Here is a 19,197-nt window from a genome sequence, read left to right as displayed (position 1 = left end):
GAGACTTAAAATAGGGACAAAAGGAGAAGATTACAAAGGCATCCATGGGATCTCAACTCATACCTTGGTTATAGGCACTGATGTGGTCATGACAGCATGTCGAAATCATGTCTTCCACACTGAAAGCTTCGGGGGTTGTGACTAGCCAAGGTTCCTTCCCTGAGTAGAGTTTACACATCCTCAGTCCTTGAAAGACCAAGATCCTAGTGACATATTTGCATCTCTGCTACCACCCTGAGGCAACTTAGTTACCCACCAGAAGACCGCTGCTTGGAAATAAGAAAATCGCCTCTCAGAATCAGAGGAGAGACATAGGGATAGTAATAGTGCAGAGATTTAGTCTCCTGATGACAAACTAGACTCTGAAGTACTAAAATCTATTCTCTTAGTGCTAAGCCTCTATCAGAGAATAAACTGAGGGTAGAAGGGAGGAAGGAAAAATTTGGGGACCTTTTTCTGATTACCATCTCCCCTTCCTATCACTTACTCTTACGCGACAATAGCCTCGCCCCTCCTACAGTTGGTGATCAGTAATGTCTAGGGAATGAATGCATTAATAAGTTCATTCAGAAAAATGGGTCTTTGTGGTTTGAGTCCTGGTGCTTTTTCAAGCAAGGGTACCTTATGGAAAGATTGAAATTCTTTGATTATATTGTGAAATCGCAGTGCTTACTTTGGCAGCACATATTTCTAGACTTGGAACAATACAGAGAAGAGTAGCATGGCCCCCGTGCAAGGATGGCATGCCAATTTGTGAGGCATTCAACATTGGTTAAAGGGGATTAAGAGGACACTTATATAGATGAGCACTGAATAATATATAGAATTGTTTACTCATTATGTGGTATGCCTGAACCTAGTACGACTAGTGTAGCTCACTGTATGTTAATTATACTTCAATTTTCAAAATCGTGATATTGTAACAAGAAAGGAATGGATCATATGAATACTATATCGCATGGGAGTCCAACATGGACTATAGTAGTAATGACATTGATAGGACGATTTTTATCCTCTCTCATGTCCTGGTACATTATCACAAGAGTAGTCTGGTAAAAATCAGTCACCTCACCTACTAGAAACTAGAGGTGGGGAGAAAAGAAAATGATCGATTGTTTCTTTTTCTTTTGAGGATCCTTTTTAGAAGACTCCAGGAATTGAGTTCAAATAGCTTTTAGTTGATGAAAACTAAACGATCTATGAATAGTAGAATGTATCAAAGGGGAATTCATGGCCAGGGTTACTGTACTTTATGTGAAATGAATATTGGCTATTCACAAGGCAAATAAGACATCAAAATGTTAAACGACTGTGAAAGTGTTAGAATAAACATGGGATAATGGCTTTATTAAAGATTAGTAACCTGAAGGCATCTGTTACCGAGTTGTTGGCTAACAATTGGCCAGAGAGTTATAATAGGATCCCACAACCCAAATGCCTCACCAGTTGAAAAATAATTCTGGAAAATATCACGTGAATAACTGTTGAGTATGATACTGTTAACTGTCTACTTAAGGTTGGCCAAAAAGCTGGCCCCCATGCCAAGCAAGATGCATTTTTTGGCTTGTTACAAAATTAGTATTTAGAATGAAGATGCTATTACTGGGTGCCAGCAGATGATGAAAAATGAGGAAAATCCACCTTTGTCTCCTCAGTGAGGTTTCTCATGCATTTAAACAGATGTCTCAGGAGATGTTCTCAGAAGCCCCTGATAGGTTTCAGTGCTTACTGAAGAAATTATCAGTGGTGAGACTCTCTAGAGAAGGTAGGGTGCTCCAGCATTGGGTGGTGGCAGTGATAGTGGATACTTCTTGTTTCAGCTTCAGCAGTGCTCATGAAAGCGCCCACGGTCCAGCATCACAAGGAGTAAAGCAAACAGTGGTGTCCATGATCATCGGGGAAGCTTATGTTGTCTGCACCAGCCTGGTTCTGCTGTGTGGTTTTAGACATTTTTCTTGGCATGTATCTTTCGGACTGGCTCTTTGGCCTTGCTGCATCTATTTAACACATGTCTTTTCTGTTTAGATTGTTATTTCTTATTTGTAACTAATGACGCCATTGCCTTTAGCAAGGTATTAGAGGCACGTGAGCGTCTGCATGAAGTCTCTTTGAACACATCTCTGAAAAGGGCCAGCTTTGTGAAGCTTTTATGTACAATGTGAAGCAGATTGCACTCCAGGAGGGAGTGAACAGCAACGAGAAGTGACAGCTGGCAGCACTGTCTAGCAGTATCCCACTAAATATGGAATAAAGACTTTCTCTAGGAACCAGCATGGCCCTAGGCTCAGAAACTGCCATTTACAAGATAGGTAGCAAGACAATCAAGCTCTCCGGAACTGTGTTTTCCTTACACGTATTCAAAGAATAATGGCATTTGTTTTGTAGGCTGTTCTAGGAATGATAGAAATCAATACAAAGTACTGAGCCAAATCCTGGAGAAGATGAGAAGGGATCAGAAAAGAAGGAAATGACTGAAACATGAGGACAAATACTCTCAGACTGGAGACCACCAAATATTGGAGTCCTCGAGCCACTTTTCTAGACCAGGGCCTCTCTCTAGCTCTCCCACTAGGTGGATTCCATGAGTAATTTTTTATGCTGATATCACTCACACAACAGCTCCAGCACAGACCGCTTTCCTGAGTTTCACACTCACATACAACTTCCTTTTTGATGCTTCCACTTGGATGTTTCTATGCCTAAAAGAGAACTCTCATTTTCACAACCATCTAAACATGTTCCTTCTCCAGTCTTTTACCTCTAAGTAAATATTGTTACCTTACACTCAATTTTTCCCATCAAACAACTAGAAATAATTCTTGAATTTTCTTTGCCTGCATCCAATCCTTCAGCATGTATGGAAGGTTGCATCTCCAAATATATTCATAATCTTCCAACATCTCTACATCTCCATTTGATATTCCCATCAAACTTCTCATCCAGGCAGGGATGGACAAACTTCTGTAAAGGACCAGACAGTAAATATTTTTGCTTTGTAGACTGTATGGTCCCTGTCAAAATTATTCAATATTGTCACCGTAGCACGAAAACAGTCATAGGCAATGTGCGTGAAAATCACCATTGGCTGTGTTTCAATACAACTTTATTTACAAAAACATGTGGCAGACCCATGAATAACAGCTTGCCTACTGTTCTCCTAAACTGTTAGAATTGCCTTTTAGTTTGTGTTTCTGTGTCCAAATTTCACACTACTGTTTCATGCAGAAGTTAGATGTTTTTTAAAACATAAAACAACTCCTATCTTCTTACAACACAAAACATTTGAAAGGCTTTTCATTACAAATAAAATAAAGTGTGAATTCTGTTCCTTGGCCTAGAAGTTTCTGTGACTTGGCTCGCTTATCCTTCTGACCCAACTCACACTGCTCTTCCTCTTTCTAACCAAATTCCAGCCATCGCCAGCCTCCTTTTACTTATTAAAACACGAGCGCTTTCCTACCTCTGTCCTTACTCTTCTTTCTGCCTGAAGCCCTCTTCACTAGGCTGTTTGCAGAGCTCTGCCATTTTGATGCTTCTGATGTCGACTTAAAATGTCATCTCCTCAGTAGCCATTATTCTAACGTAAGCACTCCCAGTCCCTGTTCTTTTTTACCAAGCTATGAAATAGCATCTATCACATATTGCAATTTCTATCTTGTTTCCTTGATGTTCTATTTTGACCTCTTTCACTGGATTATAAATTATCAATTTATAATGGTGTTCATTGTATACTGATGAACAGGGGAGATTTTTCAATAAATACAAGCTGAGTATAAGAATGAATGAATTAGGGGCACCCGGCTGGCTCAGTTGGTTGAGTGTCTGTCTCTTGATTTGGTCCAGGTCATGATCTCATGGTTCATGATAACCGAGTGCCACATCAAACTCTGTGCTAAGATCGTGGAGGCTGCTTGGGATTCTCTCTGTCCCTCTCTCTGCCACTCCCCTGCTTGCACTTTCTCTATCTCTCTCAAAATACATAAACATTTTTTTAAAAAAGCTTTAAGAAAGAAAGAAAGAAAGAAAGGAAAAGAAAGAAAAATGAGGGGAGGAGGGGAGGGAGGGAGGAAGGGAGGAAGGAAGAATTGGATGCTCACAGTCACTGATCATCAGGGTAATACAAGTCAAAACTACAATGAGATATCACCTCACATCTGTCAGAATGGCTCAAATCAACAACAGAAGAATGAATGAATTAGAACAAGACAAAGCTAGGGACCAGTATAGAAGGGTCTGAAGACAGGGAGATGTGAGTTGAGGAACTTTCTACCAGAGAAAGAGCACTTGAAGAGAACAGGTCAGGAAAATTTTAAACTACTGCTGAGAGGAACAGGAGAAAGAGCTGACCAAGAGAAAATAAAAGCTTTTACATGGCATTGCATCAGCAGAAAGAATCTGGAGAACATGAAGTGCTATAATCTGAATGAGTATATGATTTTTACAAATCTGCTTGACATGTGGTAGCCATTATTGTTGTTATTACTATAGGCTTATGAAAATTTTTTATTGTTACAAAGATCTATAAGGGTATATTCTGAACCCTTGATAAGAGAAAGGTGCCAAAAAGGGCATTCTAAGCACTAATTTGCTAGTCTTTTTTTTTAATTATTTAATGTTTTTTTAATATTTATTTTTGAGAGGGAGAGGGAGAGGAAGCGAGAGAGAGAGAGAGAGAGAGAGCAGGGGAGGGGCAGAGAGAGAGGAAGACACAGAATATGAAGCAGGCTCCAGGCTCTGGGCTGTTAGCACAGAGCTCAATGCAGGGCTCGAACTCATGAATCGTGAGATCATGACCTGAGCCGAAGTCAGACACCGAGCCACCCAGGTGCCCCTAATTATTTAATGTTTTAAAATAGTGCTTCTAAAACCTAGTATACACAAAAATCTCCTGGAGAGCTTATTAAAACACAAATCCCTAGCAACCTGTCCACCACCCCAATTCTTATATAGTACTGCTAGAGCAAGGCCCCCAAATATTTTTTTTAGTTTTTTATTGGGATATGATTTATATACCAGAAAACTCATCCTTTTAATGCATGCAATTCAGTCCCTTTTAGTATGCTCACAAAGTTCTGCAGCTACCACCACTAATTCCAGAACATTTTCATCATTCCCAAAAGAAACTCCATACCCATTAAAAGTGTCTCTTCATTCCTCCCTTTGTCTAGCCCCAGGACACCACTATGGATTTATCTACTCTGGACATGTTATATAAGTGGAATCATACATTATATAGCTTTCTGTGTCTGGCTTCTTTCACTTAGCATAAGGTTTCCCAAGTTCATCCACATTGTAGCATAAAACAGTCATTTCAATGGCTAACTAATATTTCCATGTATAGATATACCACCTTTTGTTTATCCATTTGTCAGTCCATGGACATTTGGGCTCTGTGCTGACAGCTCAAAACCTGGAGCTTGTTTCGGATTCTGTATCTCCCTGTCTGTCTGCCCCTCCCCCACTCACACTCTATCTCTCTCTCTCTCTCAAAAATAAATAAAAATTAAATTCTTTTAAATAATATTTTAAAGAGAAACCATTGCTTAATTCAAGGTCATGAAGACTAACATCTATGGTATCTATGTTTTCTCCTAAGAGTCATGTAGTTTTAGCACTTATATTTATGTCTTTGATTCATTTAGAATTAATTTTTGTGTCTGAGGTGAAGTAGAGGTCCCTTTAGTCTTTTGCATGTGCATACACATCCAGTTGTCCACCACCATTTGCTGAAAAGGCTTTCTCTCCCCCATTTAATTGGCATGGCACCTTTGTTGAAAACCAGTTGATCACACATTTATTATGGATTTATTTCTGGACTCTCTATTCTATTGCACTGGTCTATTTGTCTACCTTTAAGCCAGTAGCACATAGCCTTGATTACTGTGGCTTTGTAGGAAGTTATGAAATTGAGAAATGTGAGGTCTCCAACTTTTTCTTCTTTTTCAAGATTGCTTTTGGCTCTTCTTGGTTGTCCTGCATTTCTGTATGAATTTCAAGAGCAACTTGTCAGTTAGACTGTCTTTTTGACTCCTCAGTCTCTGTGGGTAGAAGGCAAGGATGCCTGTTTGCTTATAAGGATATGTTTGTTGTTGTTGTCTTGGGATTTGCTTGTGGTTAGGGATATAAGGTTTTAGTGCATAACTGATAAAGGACCCTGGGCTGCCATTGCTGGACTGTAAACAATTCCTTTGGTTTGCGTTCTAATATTAATTTTGAGGGTCTATGAATTTATTATATCAGGATAAAAAGGAAGAAGAGTTTACGAATTTTTCCTCAAAAAAATATATCAGCTACTGACCCAACATGCCAAGATCTCTTCCTCTGAGGAAAGCAACAACAAATGCTTTCAGGGAGAATATGTCCAGTATAGAATATGTCAAGTATGAACTGACAACAACTTCCTCTCTTACCTGTGTCCTTACCAGAGCAACGGTAAACGTAGATGGAGGTATTGCCAGAGGTATTTGGCAACCCTACTGATTGTAGCCTCAGCATATACTAAAAGTCAGATGATGGCAAAAAGAAGGCTGAAGAACTTTTTCAGTAAAATAAAAAAAAAAATTCTCAAAGAAATAAATGATTCAAGAATCTGAACCAAAACAGGATTAAAATCCTTTTAAAAGGATTAAAAAAGAAACAGGCATTCCAAGCAAAATTTTAGATAAATAAATCAGAACTAATTTTGCTCCCAGAAGTATTATCTTTTGTTCTAATAGTATTACTCTACAATTGTGATAATCTAGGAAGAGAAAGGAATCTAAAACTGGGATGAGTCCAGGTTGGCGTGGTTGATTCTTTGGCCCCAATGGCAGAAGACATCCAATGCAAATGTGAAACATGCCTGTTGAATATAAAACCAAGGAGATTTAATTCGGTCTTGTAGTTCATATACACTTAAGTCAAAGTTAAGGGATTATTAGAGTCAGCTATTGCAATCTTGAAACAGGTTTATGCAAGGGGATAATATTTTGAAATATTAACTAATGTGTTCCCCTCGTATCTGCCAACAGTAGCAGTTAGCAAATTCTACCCAAAATTGTCACTCCCAGGGAACCATCTGGAACCTAACCTAAAACCTGAAAATCTCCATTCAAATGAGCACTATATATGACCTTTGTTGAAATATATACTTTCTTCTGGTGGCCACTATTGAAGACATACCCAAAAAATCATTTGGTATGCCATTCATTGAGCATCAAGACGTAATCATGACTATCCACCTAAACTTTGTTCAGCTTCTTTCTAAATTATGCCATGTAGACAACCCAGTTTTCAGGATCCCACCTATATATAATCTCAAAATAAAAAGTGAAATATTTCTAGAGTGTTAATGATAGTATAGAAAGAAAAGCCTGAATATGTAGTGGAGCAGAACTAAAGAGAAACTAACTGAAATTCTCCTCCTATCCCAAGTCACAAGACTGGTGACACTCACTGCTACACACACGTATATACTAATTTTTTTATACTTGTAATGCTCCTAATAATGCTGCTCCTGGTTTTGTTTCTGGTTTTTGTATGTTTGTTTTTGAGACTTGGTTAAGAGTTATGGCTGCCTACAGATATTTCATATGCGGTGGAGATTCTAGATGCTCAAAAAATATGTAGGTAAAAGAAGGGAGAGATTTAAAACAGCTAAAAAATAGGAAGGAAGCATCCCAATTGGTCAATGCTATGGACTGTAACCAACGCACCAGTAACTGAGCATAGATTCAAGTGCAGCAAGCTAGTCCTTTTGTAAAACTCATTGGCTGTACCCTGAACATTTATAGAATTTGAGGAGTAGTAAATAGGTATAAAATAGCTGGTGATGGGAAAATTTCACCCTTCTGAGTCATGAGTATGGCATATAATCTGTGTACATTGCAAGAAGAAAAAATGAAAAGAAATGTACATATAATGAAAATCTCTTGCTAGTGACGGAACTGAAGTTAAATTTTAAGGCAATAAAATGAGACATTCTTCCTAGAAGCTTCTGCACAGAGTTGAGAGACAAAAAAGCTAAAAAGTGGGCAAAGAGGAAGGAGTATTTAATATTTAGGTTCACTGTCAGATGAATGAATGAAATTAACTTTGAACCCATGAAGTTACTCTGTAAGACTCTTACTGAAATATCATCTTACTTAACTTTACCACCATACAGTAATAGTTGCCGTCATATTTAACACTATTTAGCTCCTTACACTTTATTAAAAGCTTTCCAGGTCTTTCCTTCATGGCCACGATGGAAAGACTGGTACTAAATTTGCCCTTCTGCCAAAGACAATTAAAATCTAACCAAATTCATTAGACAATCGCTTTCAGACTCTGCACAAGAGGCAGTGAAGAATCGTAATCACTGAAAGAAGGGAAACACATCATGTGAACTCCTCAATCATTCTTCCATTCTGTGTTCAGGGGTCTTTAACCTTCGAGGAGGAGGAAACCAAATAGAGCTCAAGCAGAGTGGATTTCTGAAGTAATTGCAACTGGTGTGGCAGGGAACTGGGGAAAATGGAATAGTGCAGTTCCCTGGCCAAAGGCTGCTACAGGGTGAGGCACTGAGGCTTAGAAAATACAGCCTGCTATGTGATTATGAGCTGGATAGTAATATCTGGAATATAGCAACGCTAGGAATGTTGCAACTTTGGCCTAGAAAGAGTAGAGACCTTGTCTGAATATCTCCATTATTCAAGTGAGATGCCAAAGCCCCTAAGATGTGTGCCCTAAAATCAAGGACAGATCCCAGGATTAAATACAAAACCAAATAGAAAAATAACCCATCCTGCAAGGACCAAAATAATCTACTGACACTGTAATACTATTCAGAACAAAAGTCAATACCCTTTAAAAGGAAACAACATTATTCCAACTCCTGACAATGTTGTAGGTACAATGTTCTGCATATCGTCAAATATCACTAGACATATGAAGAAAAATATGACAAAATCAAAAAGGAAAGAGGTAACTTAAAATAGACTGAAGCTAAAGCAGATGCTGGAATTGGCATACAAGGATTTTAAAACAGCTGTTATGAATATTTCCAAGAATTAAAAAATATATCATAATTAGTGAATAGAGGAGACATATCTAAGAAAATGGCAACTATAAAACATGGAAATTTTAGAACCAAAAAGTGCAAAATTAGAAATCACAAAATAAGCATGAGAAGTAGGACACAGACATCAAAAAAAAAAAAAAACCTTAAAATATAATTAGTAAACCAAAAACAATACGATAGGCTTAAAATTAGCCACATCAATAATTACATTAATGGAAATCAACTGAAACTTACAATATTTTAAGGACAATTCTGTAGAAGTTGCACATAAGCTAGAGAAACCTGCCATCCTTCCATGACTGGGTATGGCTTATTCCCTCCTTGATATTTGTGTGCTAAGATTGCAAGTAGGTAGGGGCACCTGCCTGGCTCATCTGTGGGGCATGCGACTCTTGATCTTGGGGTTGTAAGTTCAAGCCCCACATTGGGTGTAGAAATTACTTTTTAAAAAATCCCAGCAAAAAGGCAGAGTTTGTGATGAGCACTGTGTTTTGTATAAAGTGATGAATCATTAAATTCTGCACCTGGAACTAATATTTCACTGTATGTGCACTAACTGGAAATTAAATTAAAACTTGGGAAGGAGGGAGGCAGAGGTTATTAGACTAGATAAACACAACAGGACAAAGTTACAAATTATCCAGAAGAAATGCACTTTAAATATAACGGCACATATACATTGAAAGTTATTGGATCGAAAAAGCCATACCATGTAATAAGTAATCATACAAAGCCTAGAATGGTCTTACTAAAATTAGCCAAAATATACTTCAATTAAAGGAGTTTTTCACCCTAGAATACCAGAGATTTAAAAAAGGACATTTTTATAATGATAAAGAGACAATTCATCAAGAAAATATAACAATCCTAAATATGTATGGTCCTAATACAAAGCTTTAAATTACATGAAACAAAACTTATCTTCAATCACAGCTAGAGATTTTAGTACCACTTAATAATTGACAGGAGCAGACGAAAATATCTGTTAATAGACGTTTTCAACAACCCTATTAATCAACTTCACCTACTTGAAAGGAAGTAAGTCTCACTATTTCAACATTACATGATGCTGGAAGTTTTAGCCAGTGCAATAATGCAAGGAAAAGAAATACAGGCATAAAAGATTGGAAAAGAAGAAGTAAAACTGTCTTTATTTACAGATTAAATAATCTTTTGTGTGGAAAACTCTAATAAAACAATCAACAAAATGAAGGTACAACATATGGAATGGAAGAAAATGTTAGCAAACTGTGTATCAGATAAGGAATAAATATCTAGAATATATAAGGAACTCATGCAACTCAATAGCAAACGAACAAAAACCAAATAATCTAATTTAAAGATAGGCAGAAGACTTGAATAAACATTTTTCCAAAGAAGACATACAAATGACCAACAGGTACATGGAAAGCTATTCAACATAACTAATCTTCAGGGAAATGTAAATGAAAACCTCAGTGAGATTATCACCTCATACCTGTTAGAATGGCTAGTTTCATAAAGACAAGAAATAAGTGTTAGCAAGCATCTGGAGAAAATGAAACTTTTTTTCACTGTTAAAGGGAATGAAAATTGGTGCAACCACTAAGGAGAGCAATATGGAATTTCCTCAAAAAATTAAAAATACAACTACCATATGATCTAGCAATCCCACTTCCATCAAAAGAAACAAAATCACTGTCTCAAAGAGATATTTGTATAACCCATGCCCACTGCAGCATTATTCACACTAACCAAGACGTGAAAACAACCTAAGTGCTCACTGACAAATGAATGGGTAAAGAAAATGTGTTATATATGTATATATCCAGTGGGATGCTATTTAACCACAAAAAGGAAGCAAACCCTAGCATTTGCAACCACACGGATGAATCTTGAGAACATTATGCTAAGTGAAATAAATTAAAGACAAACATTTCATGATATCATTTTTAAAATTTCTCTTTTAAAGTTTATTTGAGAGAGAGAGAGAGAATAGGTGAGCAGTCAAGGGGCAGAGAGAGAGAGAGAGAGAGAGACTGAGACAGAATCTGAAGCAGGCTCCAGTCTCTGAGCTGTCAACACAGAGCCTGACGTGGGGCTCTGACTCACAAGCCATGAGATCATGACCTGAGCTGAAGTTGGACACCCAACTGACTGAGCCACCCAGGTGTCCCTGTATGATATCATTTATATGTGTAATCTACAAAAAACCAAACTCATAGAAACAGGGAATAGAATGGTAGAATGGTGTTGGTTGCCAGGGGCTGAGGGGTAGAACTAGTGGAGGTTGTTGGCCAAAGTGTACGACCTTCCAGTTATGAGATAAATACGACTGGGGGATCTAATATAAAGAGTGGGGGGGAGACAGATTTGTTAGAACTAATAAGTGAATATAGTAAGATTTCAGGATATAAAGTCAATATATTAAACTCTAGTTTACTTTTGTATCCTAGCAGCAAATAATTGGACATAAAATATCACTTACAATTCAACAAAATCATAAACTACTTAAGAATAAATTTAACAAAAGATATAAAAAATCTACACTGTAAATTATAAAACATAGCATACACAAAAAAAGGTCTAAATAAATGGAAAGCTATTTATGCCGTGTTCGTAGATTAGAAGATGCAATATTGTGGAAATGAAAATTGTCCCCAAATTGATGTGTATATTCAGTGCAATATCAAACAAAAATTCCAGCAAGCATTTTTCTTGAGAAATTGGTACATGCCTTACAACATTTATATAGATAAGCAAAGGAATTATCACAGCCCATATAATTTTAAAAATGAAGAACAAAGTTGGAGGAATCACACCATCTGATTTCAACACTTATAAAGCCACATTAATGAGCACTTGTGGTATTGACATGAGAATAGGCAAATAGGTCCATGAAACCAAATAAAGTACATAAATAGACACACATGTATACCATGAACTGAGTTTTGATAATGGCTTCTACGAAACTCAATAGAAAAAGATTTCAGAAAATTTTCCTGGAATAGCTGGATATCTATATGGAAACAAAAATAAAGCAATGAAACTCACCCACTACTTTGAATGAGTCATAAGAATTTAATTTGTCACAGTCCATATACCTAAACATAAAAGCTAAAAGTGCAAAGCTTCTAGAATTAAACACAAGAGAACCTATTTCAACCTTGGAGTAGACAGTAATTTCTTAGAGGGGACACAAAAAAAATTAATCATAAAAGAAAAATTTGGTAAATTGGACTTCATCAGAATTTAAAACTTCTCCTCAAAAACTTTCTTAAGAAAATGAAAATTAGGGATGCCTGGGTGGCTCAGTCCATAAACATCCCAGTCTTAATTTCAGCTCAGGTCATGATCTCACGGTTTGAGGATTGAGCCCTGCATCAGGCTCCGTGCTGACAGTGCAGAGCCTGCTTGGGATTCTCTTTCTCCTTCTTTCTCTGCCCTTTCCCTACTCATTCTCTCTCTCTCTCTCTCTCCCTGCCCCTCTCCCTCTCCTCTCTCTCAAAATAAATAAATAAACTTAAAAGAAAATGAAAATTGCAGCCGTCTGAAACTTGGCTGGGCTGCCATGTACAAGATGATCTCTCACATCACTGTCATTTTGTGCTTTTAGCTGCGAGCTCAGCTGATATCAATGGATATCAGCTGGAGTGCCTGGGTGTCTTGTATATGGTCTCTGAATATATCAGGTAGTGTGCCTGGGTTCTCTTCCATATGGTCTCTGCACACAGCTCAGGACTCTCACGGCATAGCCGTTGGGTTCCCAGGAGCATTCCACCAAAAGACCAAGGTGAAAGCTGAAGATATACTTTCGTAAATTACACGGCATTGCTCCTGGCAAAGTATATTGATCAAACTGAGTCAGAGACACAGTTCACATGATGAGTATAAAAAATAGATGCCACATTTCACTGAGAAGAAAGGCAACAGATTTATGGCTATCTTTAGTCAACAATACACAAAAATATTGTATAATGTTTTTAGCTGCTTTATTCATAATAGCCAAATTGTTAACCAAAAACTGGAAATGGTCCAAATGTCCATCCACAAATGAATGGATAAACACATTTTCATATAGTTGAATAATTGAATACTTCACTTCAATTATTCAAGGCATATTCAACTTGATAAAAAGGAATATGTTACTATTATTCACGGTAACATGGATTTATCTCACAAAGTTTAGCAAAAGGAACCAAACATAAAAGAATACACATTGGATAGTTCCATTTATGCAAAGTCAGGTGTAGACCAAACTAAAAATCAGAATAGTAGTTTTCTTTGGAAATGATAGATTGAATTAAAAGGTAGAGGTTGTCTGAGACAATGAAAACACTCTATATTTTAAGTAATTGTTTTCATTTTTCAAAATTCATCGATCTATATATTTATACTCAAGGTGTATGCATTTCACTGTGCAAATTTTATCTCAGTTGAAAACATAAAAATTAAGAAAATATTTTCAAAAGTCATCATAGCTATCCTGTTTGTTCCTTTCAATATAGCCTTGTGAAAAAACGAAAAGGTATTGGTAGTTTCATTTAAAGAAGTGATACATTTTTTAAGATTACACATGAAGTTAGTGGCATAGAAAATAGAATCCAAACAAGGCAATAATTAATGACTGAAGAAATGTCTTTTTTCTTTTCAGAATTTAATTTTTAAATTTTTAAAATAGGCTTTATTTTTTTAGAGCAGTTTTAGGTTCACAGCAAAATTAAGAAGAAGGTACAGAGATTGCCTATGTATTCCCTTCCTTGACATATGCTTAGCCACCTCTGTTTTCAACACCCTCCCCCATCAGAGTGGTGCATTTGTTACAACTGATGACCTACATCTGGAGTCTACAGTTAACATTAGTGTTTATTCTTGGTGTTGTATATTCTATGGATTTGCACAAATATATAATGGCAGGTATCAACCATTACAGTATCACACGGAGTAGTTTCACTGCTCTAAATATCCTCTGTGCTCCTTCTCTCTAACACCTAACCCCCTGGCAACCATTGATCCTTTTACTGTCTCCACAGTTCGGCCTTTTCTAGAATGTCATATAGTGGGAATCGTACGGCTTTTCACATTGGCTTCTTTCACTCATTAATACTCATTTAAGCGTTCTCCATGTCTTTTCTTCTCAACCCTGAATAACACTCCACTGTCTGAATGTACCACAGTTTATTTATCTGTTAATCTAATGAAGGACATCGTGCTTGTTTCCAACTTTTGGCAATTATGAATAAAGCTCCTATAAATACCCGTTTGCAGATTTAAATGCAGACATAGTTGTCACCTCCTTTGGGTAAATACCAAGGAACATGATTGCTGGAGAGTACTGTTTAGTTTTGTAAGAAACTGCCATTTTACATTCTCAACAGCAATGTATAAGAGTTTCTGTTGTTCCATGACTTCACCAGCTGTCGGTTACTGATATTCTGGATTTGACCATTCAAATAGGTGCGTGGTGATATTTCATTGTTTTTTTAATTTGCATTTCCCTGATGATATATGATGTGGACCATCTTTTCATATGCTCATTTGCCATCTGTATATATATTTTGAGTGTGGCGCCTATTAAGGTATTTGTGCGATTTTTCAATCGTATCATTTGTTTTCTTATTGTTGAGTTTTAAGCATTCTTTGCCTATTTTGGACAACAGTCGTTCATCAGACATGTCTTTTACAAGTATTTAATCCCAGTCTGTGGTTCAACTTTTCATTTTCTTAGTAGTGTCTTTACAGAACAGAAAATTTTAATGTTACTAAAGCTCAGCCTGCCAAGTTTTTCCTTCACCAATTGTACTGCCTCGATTTACATTATGATTTTATTTTCAAACCATCATAGAAAGCTAATTGGGTATACTTCATATACAATTTTCATAACTTTCATTTATTACAAAAAACTAACTTTCACATAAGGACATTATAAAAGAAACCAGTGTTGGTCTTCTTCAAGTACGTTAGAGATACTATTTTTCTCTTTTCTATGACATAGTCCTTGGTCATAGCATTTGTCATTCTGGTTCTCAAATTTAAATCAGGGAAAATTAAATTGTTTCCAAAAGGACACCCTGTTCCAAAGAAAATGACCTCCCATCTGATTTACTAATACTGAATTTTTGGGAAACCAAAATGATTCAAAGCAAAGCATTCTGGTAAAGTGGTTTTGTCGATTTACTCTCCAGTAGGAAGCCATGCTTTAAAATCTCAACTTGTTAATAAGGTACTCATAGTTCAGCAATAGCCAGAATTTCTAGGATTTTGTGACTTGCTTTGGCATTGCAACGCTTCTATGTCAATGGGATCAATTTCCTAATTCTCAATTCTTAAAACAATTTTGTTTTAATTATGTGTCCATTCTGACCCATTAACTGTGGCCAGGGAGAAAGGGTTTTTTTCTTTCTTTCTTTCTTTCTTTCTTTCTTTCTTTTTTTTTTGGTAAATTTTTAATTAACCAAATGTTTTTAAATTGAAGTATAGTTGGCATACAACATTATATTAGTTTCAAGTGTACAACATATTGATTGGACAACTGTATACATTATGCTATGCTCACCGCAAATGTAGCTACTATATGTCACCGTACAACACTATTACAATATCATTGACTATATTCCCTATGCTGTACCTTTCATCCCCATGATTTATTCATTCCACAACTGGAAGCTCCCATTTCCTTCACCCATTTTGCTTAACCCCCACTCCCTCCTTTTTGGCAATGTTTCAAAAATGCATAAAAGTAGTTATTCACTAAGAATTCATAATCAGATTTACGAAAAAATTTATGGCAAGAAATCAACTATAAGATATGCTCTGTTCCTATTTTTCCCTTGATCTTATAAACAACAGAAATTTATTTCTCACAGTTCTGGACACTGGGAAGTTCAAGATCAAGGTGCTGGCAGGTTCAGTGTCTGGTGAGAGCCTGCTTCCTGGTTCATAGATGGCACCTCACTCGTGTCTTCACTTGGTAGGAAGGGGTGCAGGAGCTCTGTGGGGACTCTCTTATAAGGACGCTAATCTCATTCATAAGGGATCTGCCTGCATGACTTAATTACTTCGTAAAGGTCTAGCCTCCTATTACAATCCTACAGTGTTAGGAATTTCAATATACGAATTTGGGGAGGGAAGCACAAACATTTAGATTGGAGTATTGTTGCCGTTGGTGGTGGCGGGGTGTGTGTGTGTGTGTGTGTGTGTGTGTGTGTGTGTGTGACTTTTAAGTTCATGGACATCATCTATTCAAGTGATGACAAAGGAAGACAACAGAGAGGGTTTTGATTATCTACAGAGTATATAAACCACAGACATGCAAATACATCACAATTATTCCTACTAAATCAGCAATCAAGGAGATTCTACTACATGTTAAATGAGAATGAAAGATATTGTGAGTTCATGAAGAAATGGATATTCTCCTAAATTAAAAAAGAAAAGGTAGGAAGGTAAATGATAGTCAAAACACAGTATAGTAAATGACCATCATTATGCAAGCATTAGAAGCCTGATTTTTCATAAAGGACTCCGCAGTCAGTATCAGATAAATGACATCTCAAAAAAGTTATTTAAAATAGCTAAACCCCTAAAAGACTTTTGTTGTTTTGCTGAGCCCAGACCAAATTTCTGAACAAAGTAATGAATGCTTCCTATTTCTGAGAAATCCAGGGCTTTTTGAAACATTTATGTTTTTAATCCTCATCTTTGTATCTTCTCTTGTCAACAAAACATTTTGCAGCCTTTGCACAGAGGAACAAAAAATTACTAGCTATCCCATCCAACCAGGAAATTTCAAGAAAATTTTCCCTTAGGGTTCTCTGGAGTCCTGCTGAGTTTGGATTCAATTAAGGTTCGTTGATTTACTCCTTTCTCAAGCAGATTTCATCTGAAATGGGCAGCAAGGCAAATTAGATAATGGACAATAGAAGGGAAAACATTCCTGACATTTCACAGTGTGATTGGGGCAACTTTGAAGCAATGCCGTTCCCTACATAATACTGTTTCTTCATGGGACTGCCAAGCCAGTGTGGAAGCAGACAGAATGCATGGATATTGCAAAGTTAACCCAAGATGTAGCTGGCTTCTTCCTTTTTTTTTTTTTTTTTTTTTTTTGCGTGCAAGCAAGTAACTCTATCCTCTACTTAAACTCTTAGTGATTGAGAAATTCTTATACCGATATCCTTGATGCACCTAACCTGACAATTATATGTCTACATCTTTAATTACTGTAAGGCATATAGCATTTCTTTAAAGTAATATAAAGAGTAGTACAAATAAAGAACAATAGAAACTTAGAAAAATATTTTACAAGGCCTAAGGCATGATCATACAATTAAAGCTCTCTTTGATTATGTTGGAAGAGATCAATTTAGAATAATAGTCCCACTGTGAACATCCAATACAGTATAACTTAACCAGAAATTTCCCTGATCATTTATCTCCAACAATCTCTAAGTCCCAGAAAATATGTAATTTGGTTGATACTGTAGTTGTATCTGTACTGTTCATACTGTTTTATTTCAATATCGAATATCCTGCTGGTTTCTGAACATTCTTTTGACTAGTTCAAGTTCCAAAGACTGAAAATATCATCTGAATTGTCCCTGATAATAACCAAGAAACAATTTCCAACACAGGCAAAGCTAATTCAAAATTGAGAACTTCAAATGACTAATGGCAGCAAACCACCCTATTCTTTTCTCCTTGACTTTAACAGCCATTTGTAATTCAAAGAACACTGCAAAATAAAAGGTTATCATCATCTGTCATTAAATGTTCTTAGACTGTTACTGAACCTGGAACTTACAGAGATTAGGTGAAAGATGTAAGACATTACCACTGATCTTATTTTTTTTAAGTTTTTATTTAAATTCAAGTTAGTTAAGGGGCACCTGGGTGGCTCCGTAGGTTCAGCGACTCTTGATTTTGGCTCAGATTATGATCCCAGGGTCACAGGATCGAGCACTGTTTCAGGCTCCAGTATGGAGTCTGCTTAAGATTCTCTCTCTCTCTCCCCGTCTCCCTCTGCTCCTTCCCTGCTTGTGCGCTCGCTCTCTCTCTCTCTCCCTCTCTCTCAAAATAAATAAATAAACTTAAAAAAAAAAAAAACAAATTCCAGTTAGTTAATATACAATGTATTGGTTTCAGGTGTACAATGTAGTGATTCAACACTTCCATTGTCCCTGATTTATAGTAGACTGGAAAGACACAAAAGCAAAATTAAGGAAAAAGTAAACTCTGTTAATCAGATAGTTATTACAAGTATATTAGATGTTCAAAGGCTGAAGATGAAAAAAATACATATTAACTGGCTTTATCAGGATAAACCTTTCTCAAAGAAGATGGGACTTCACACAGGTCTTGAAGGAAGAGAGGAATTTGGAAAGCAGGTGATGGTTTCAGGCTGGTGAACCTGGAAATCTCTCAGATGTTTGACATCATTGTTGCTTCAAGGGCTAGGAATACACAGACTGAGGATTTCAACAAATTAAAATATGGTTGTTGGGCAATACAAGTGGTTAACCAGATGTGAACAGCCATGGGGTATTTGCTAGTGACTGTGTAGAACATGGTTTGTAATCTGAAAAACATTAACATTTTTTTGTGAAAAGAAAAAATAAACAAATGGGATTACGTTAAAACCAAGAGTTTCTGCACAGCAAAAGAAATCATCATCAACCTATTGCATAGGAAAAGATTTTTACAAATCATACGAAGATTTTTGCAACTCCTTATCCGTTACATAAGGAATTAATATCCAAAATATATAAAGACCTCATACAGTTCAAAAACAAACAAAAAAATCCAATTTAAAAAATGGAAAGAGGATCTATATAGACAGTTTTCCAAAGAGGACATACAGATAGACAACAACGTCCAACTTCGTCTCAGGTCACGATCTTGCGGTTTGTGGGTTCAAGTTCTCCCAAACTGTGAGATCATGACCTGAGCCGAAGTCAGACGCTTCACTGACTGAGCCACCCAGGTGTCCCCAAAAATCTATTGCTTCTGTCAAACAAATAAATCTTTCAGGCTATCAAGATATCAATGTCATTTTGCAGATTGTTTTATTATAGTTTGGGACAAAAATATCATGTTGCCTTTCTCCACTACCTAGACAGAGTGCCGGAAAGGCAAATGGCTTCCCCTTAAAAGGGGAATAAAGAAACAACTGCTTTTAT

General features: G+C 36.7%; 1 non-coding gene across 1 annotated transcript; it reads left to right on the top strand.

Annotated features, from left to right (window-relative positions):
• The first annotated feature begins 665 nt into the window (after window positions 1–665).
• LOC122479220 lies at window positions 666–773 on the top strand. Its single transcript, XR_006296286.1, has one exon. It is a non-coding gene; the product is annotated as a U6 spliceosomal RNA (small nuclear RNA).
• Window positions 774–19,197: the final 18,424 nt, after the last annotated feature.

Source organism: Prionailurus bengalensis, chromosome B1 (assembly GCF_016509475.1).
Source record: "Prionailurus bengalensis isolate Pbe53 chromosome B1, Fcat_Pben_1.1_paternal_pri, whole genome shotgun sequence".
Lineage (NCBI taxonomy): Eukaryota > Metazoa > Chordata > Mammalia > Carnivora > Felidae > Prionailurus > Prionailurus bengalensis.
This window is presented reverse-complemented; position numbering and strand designations above follow the sequence as displayed.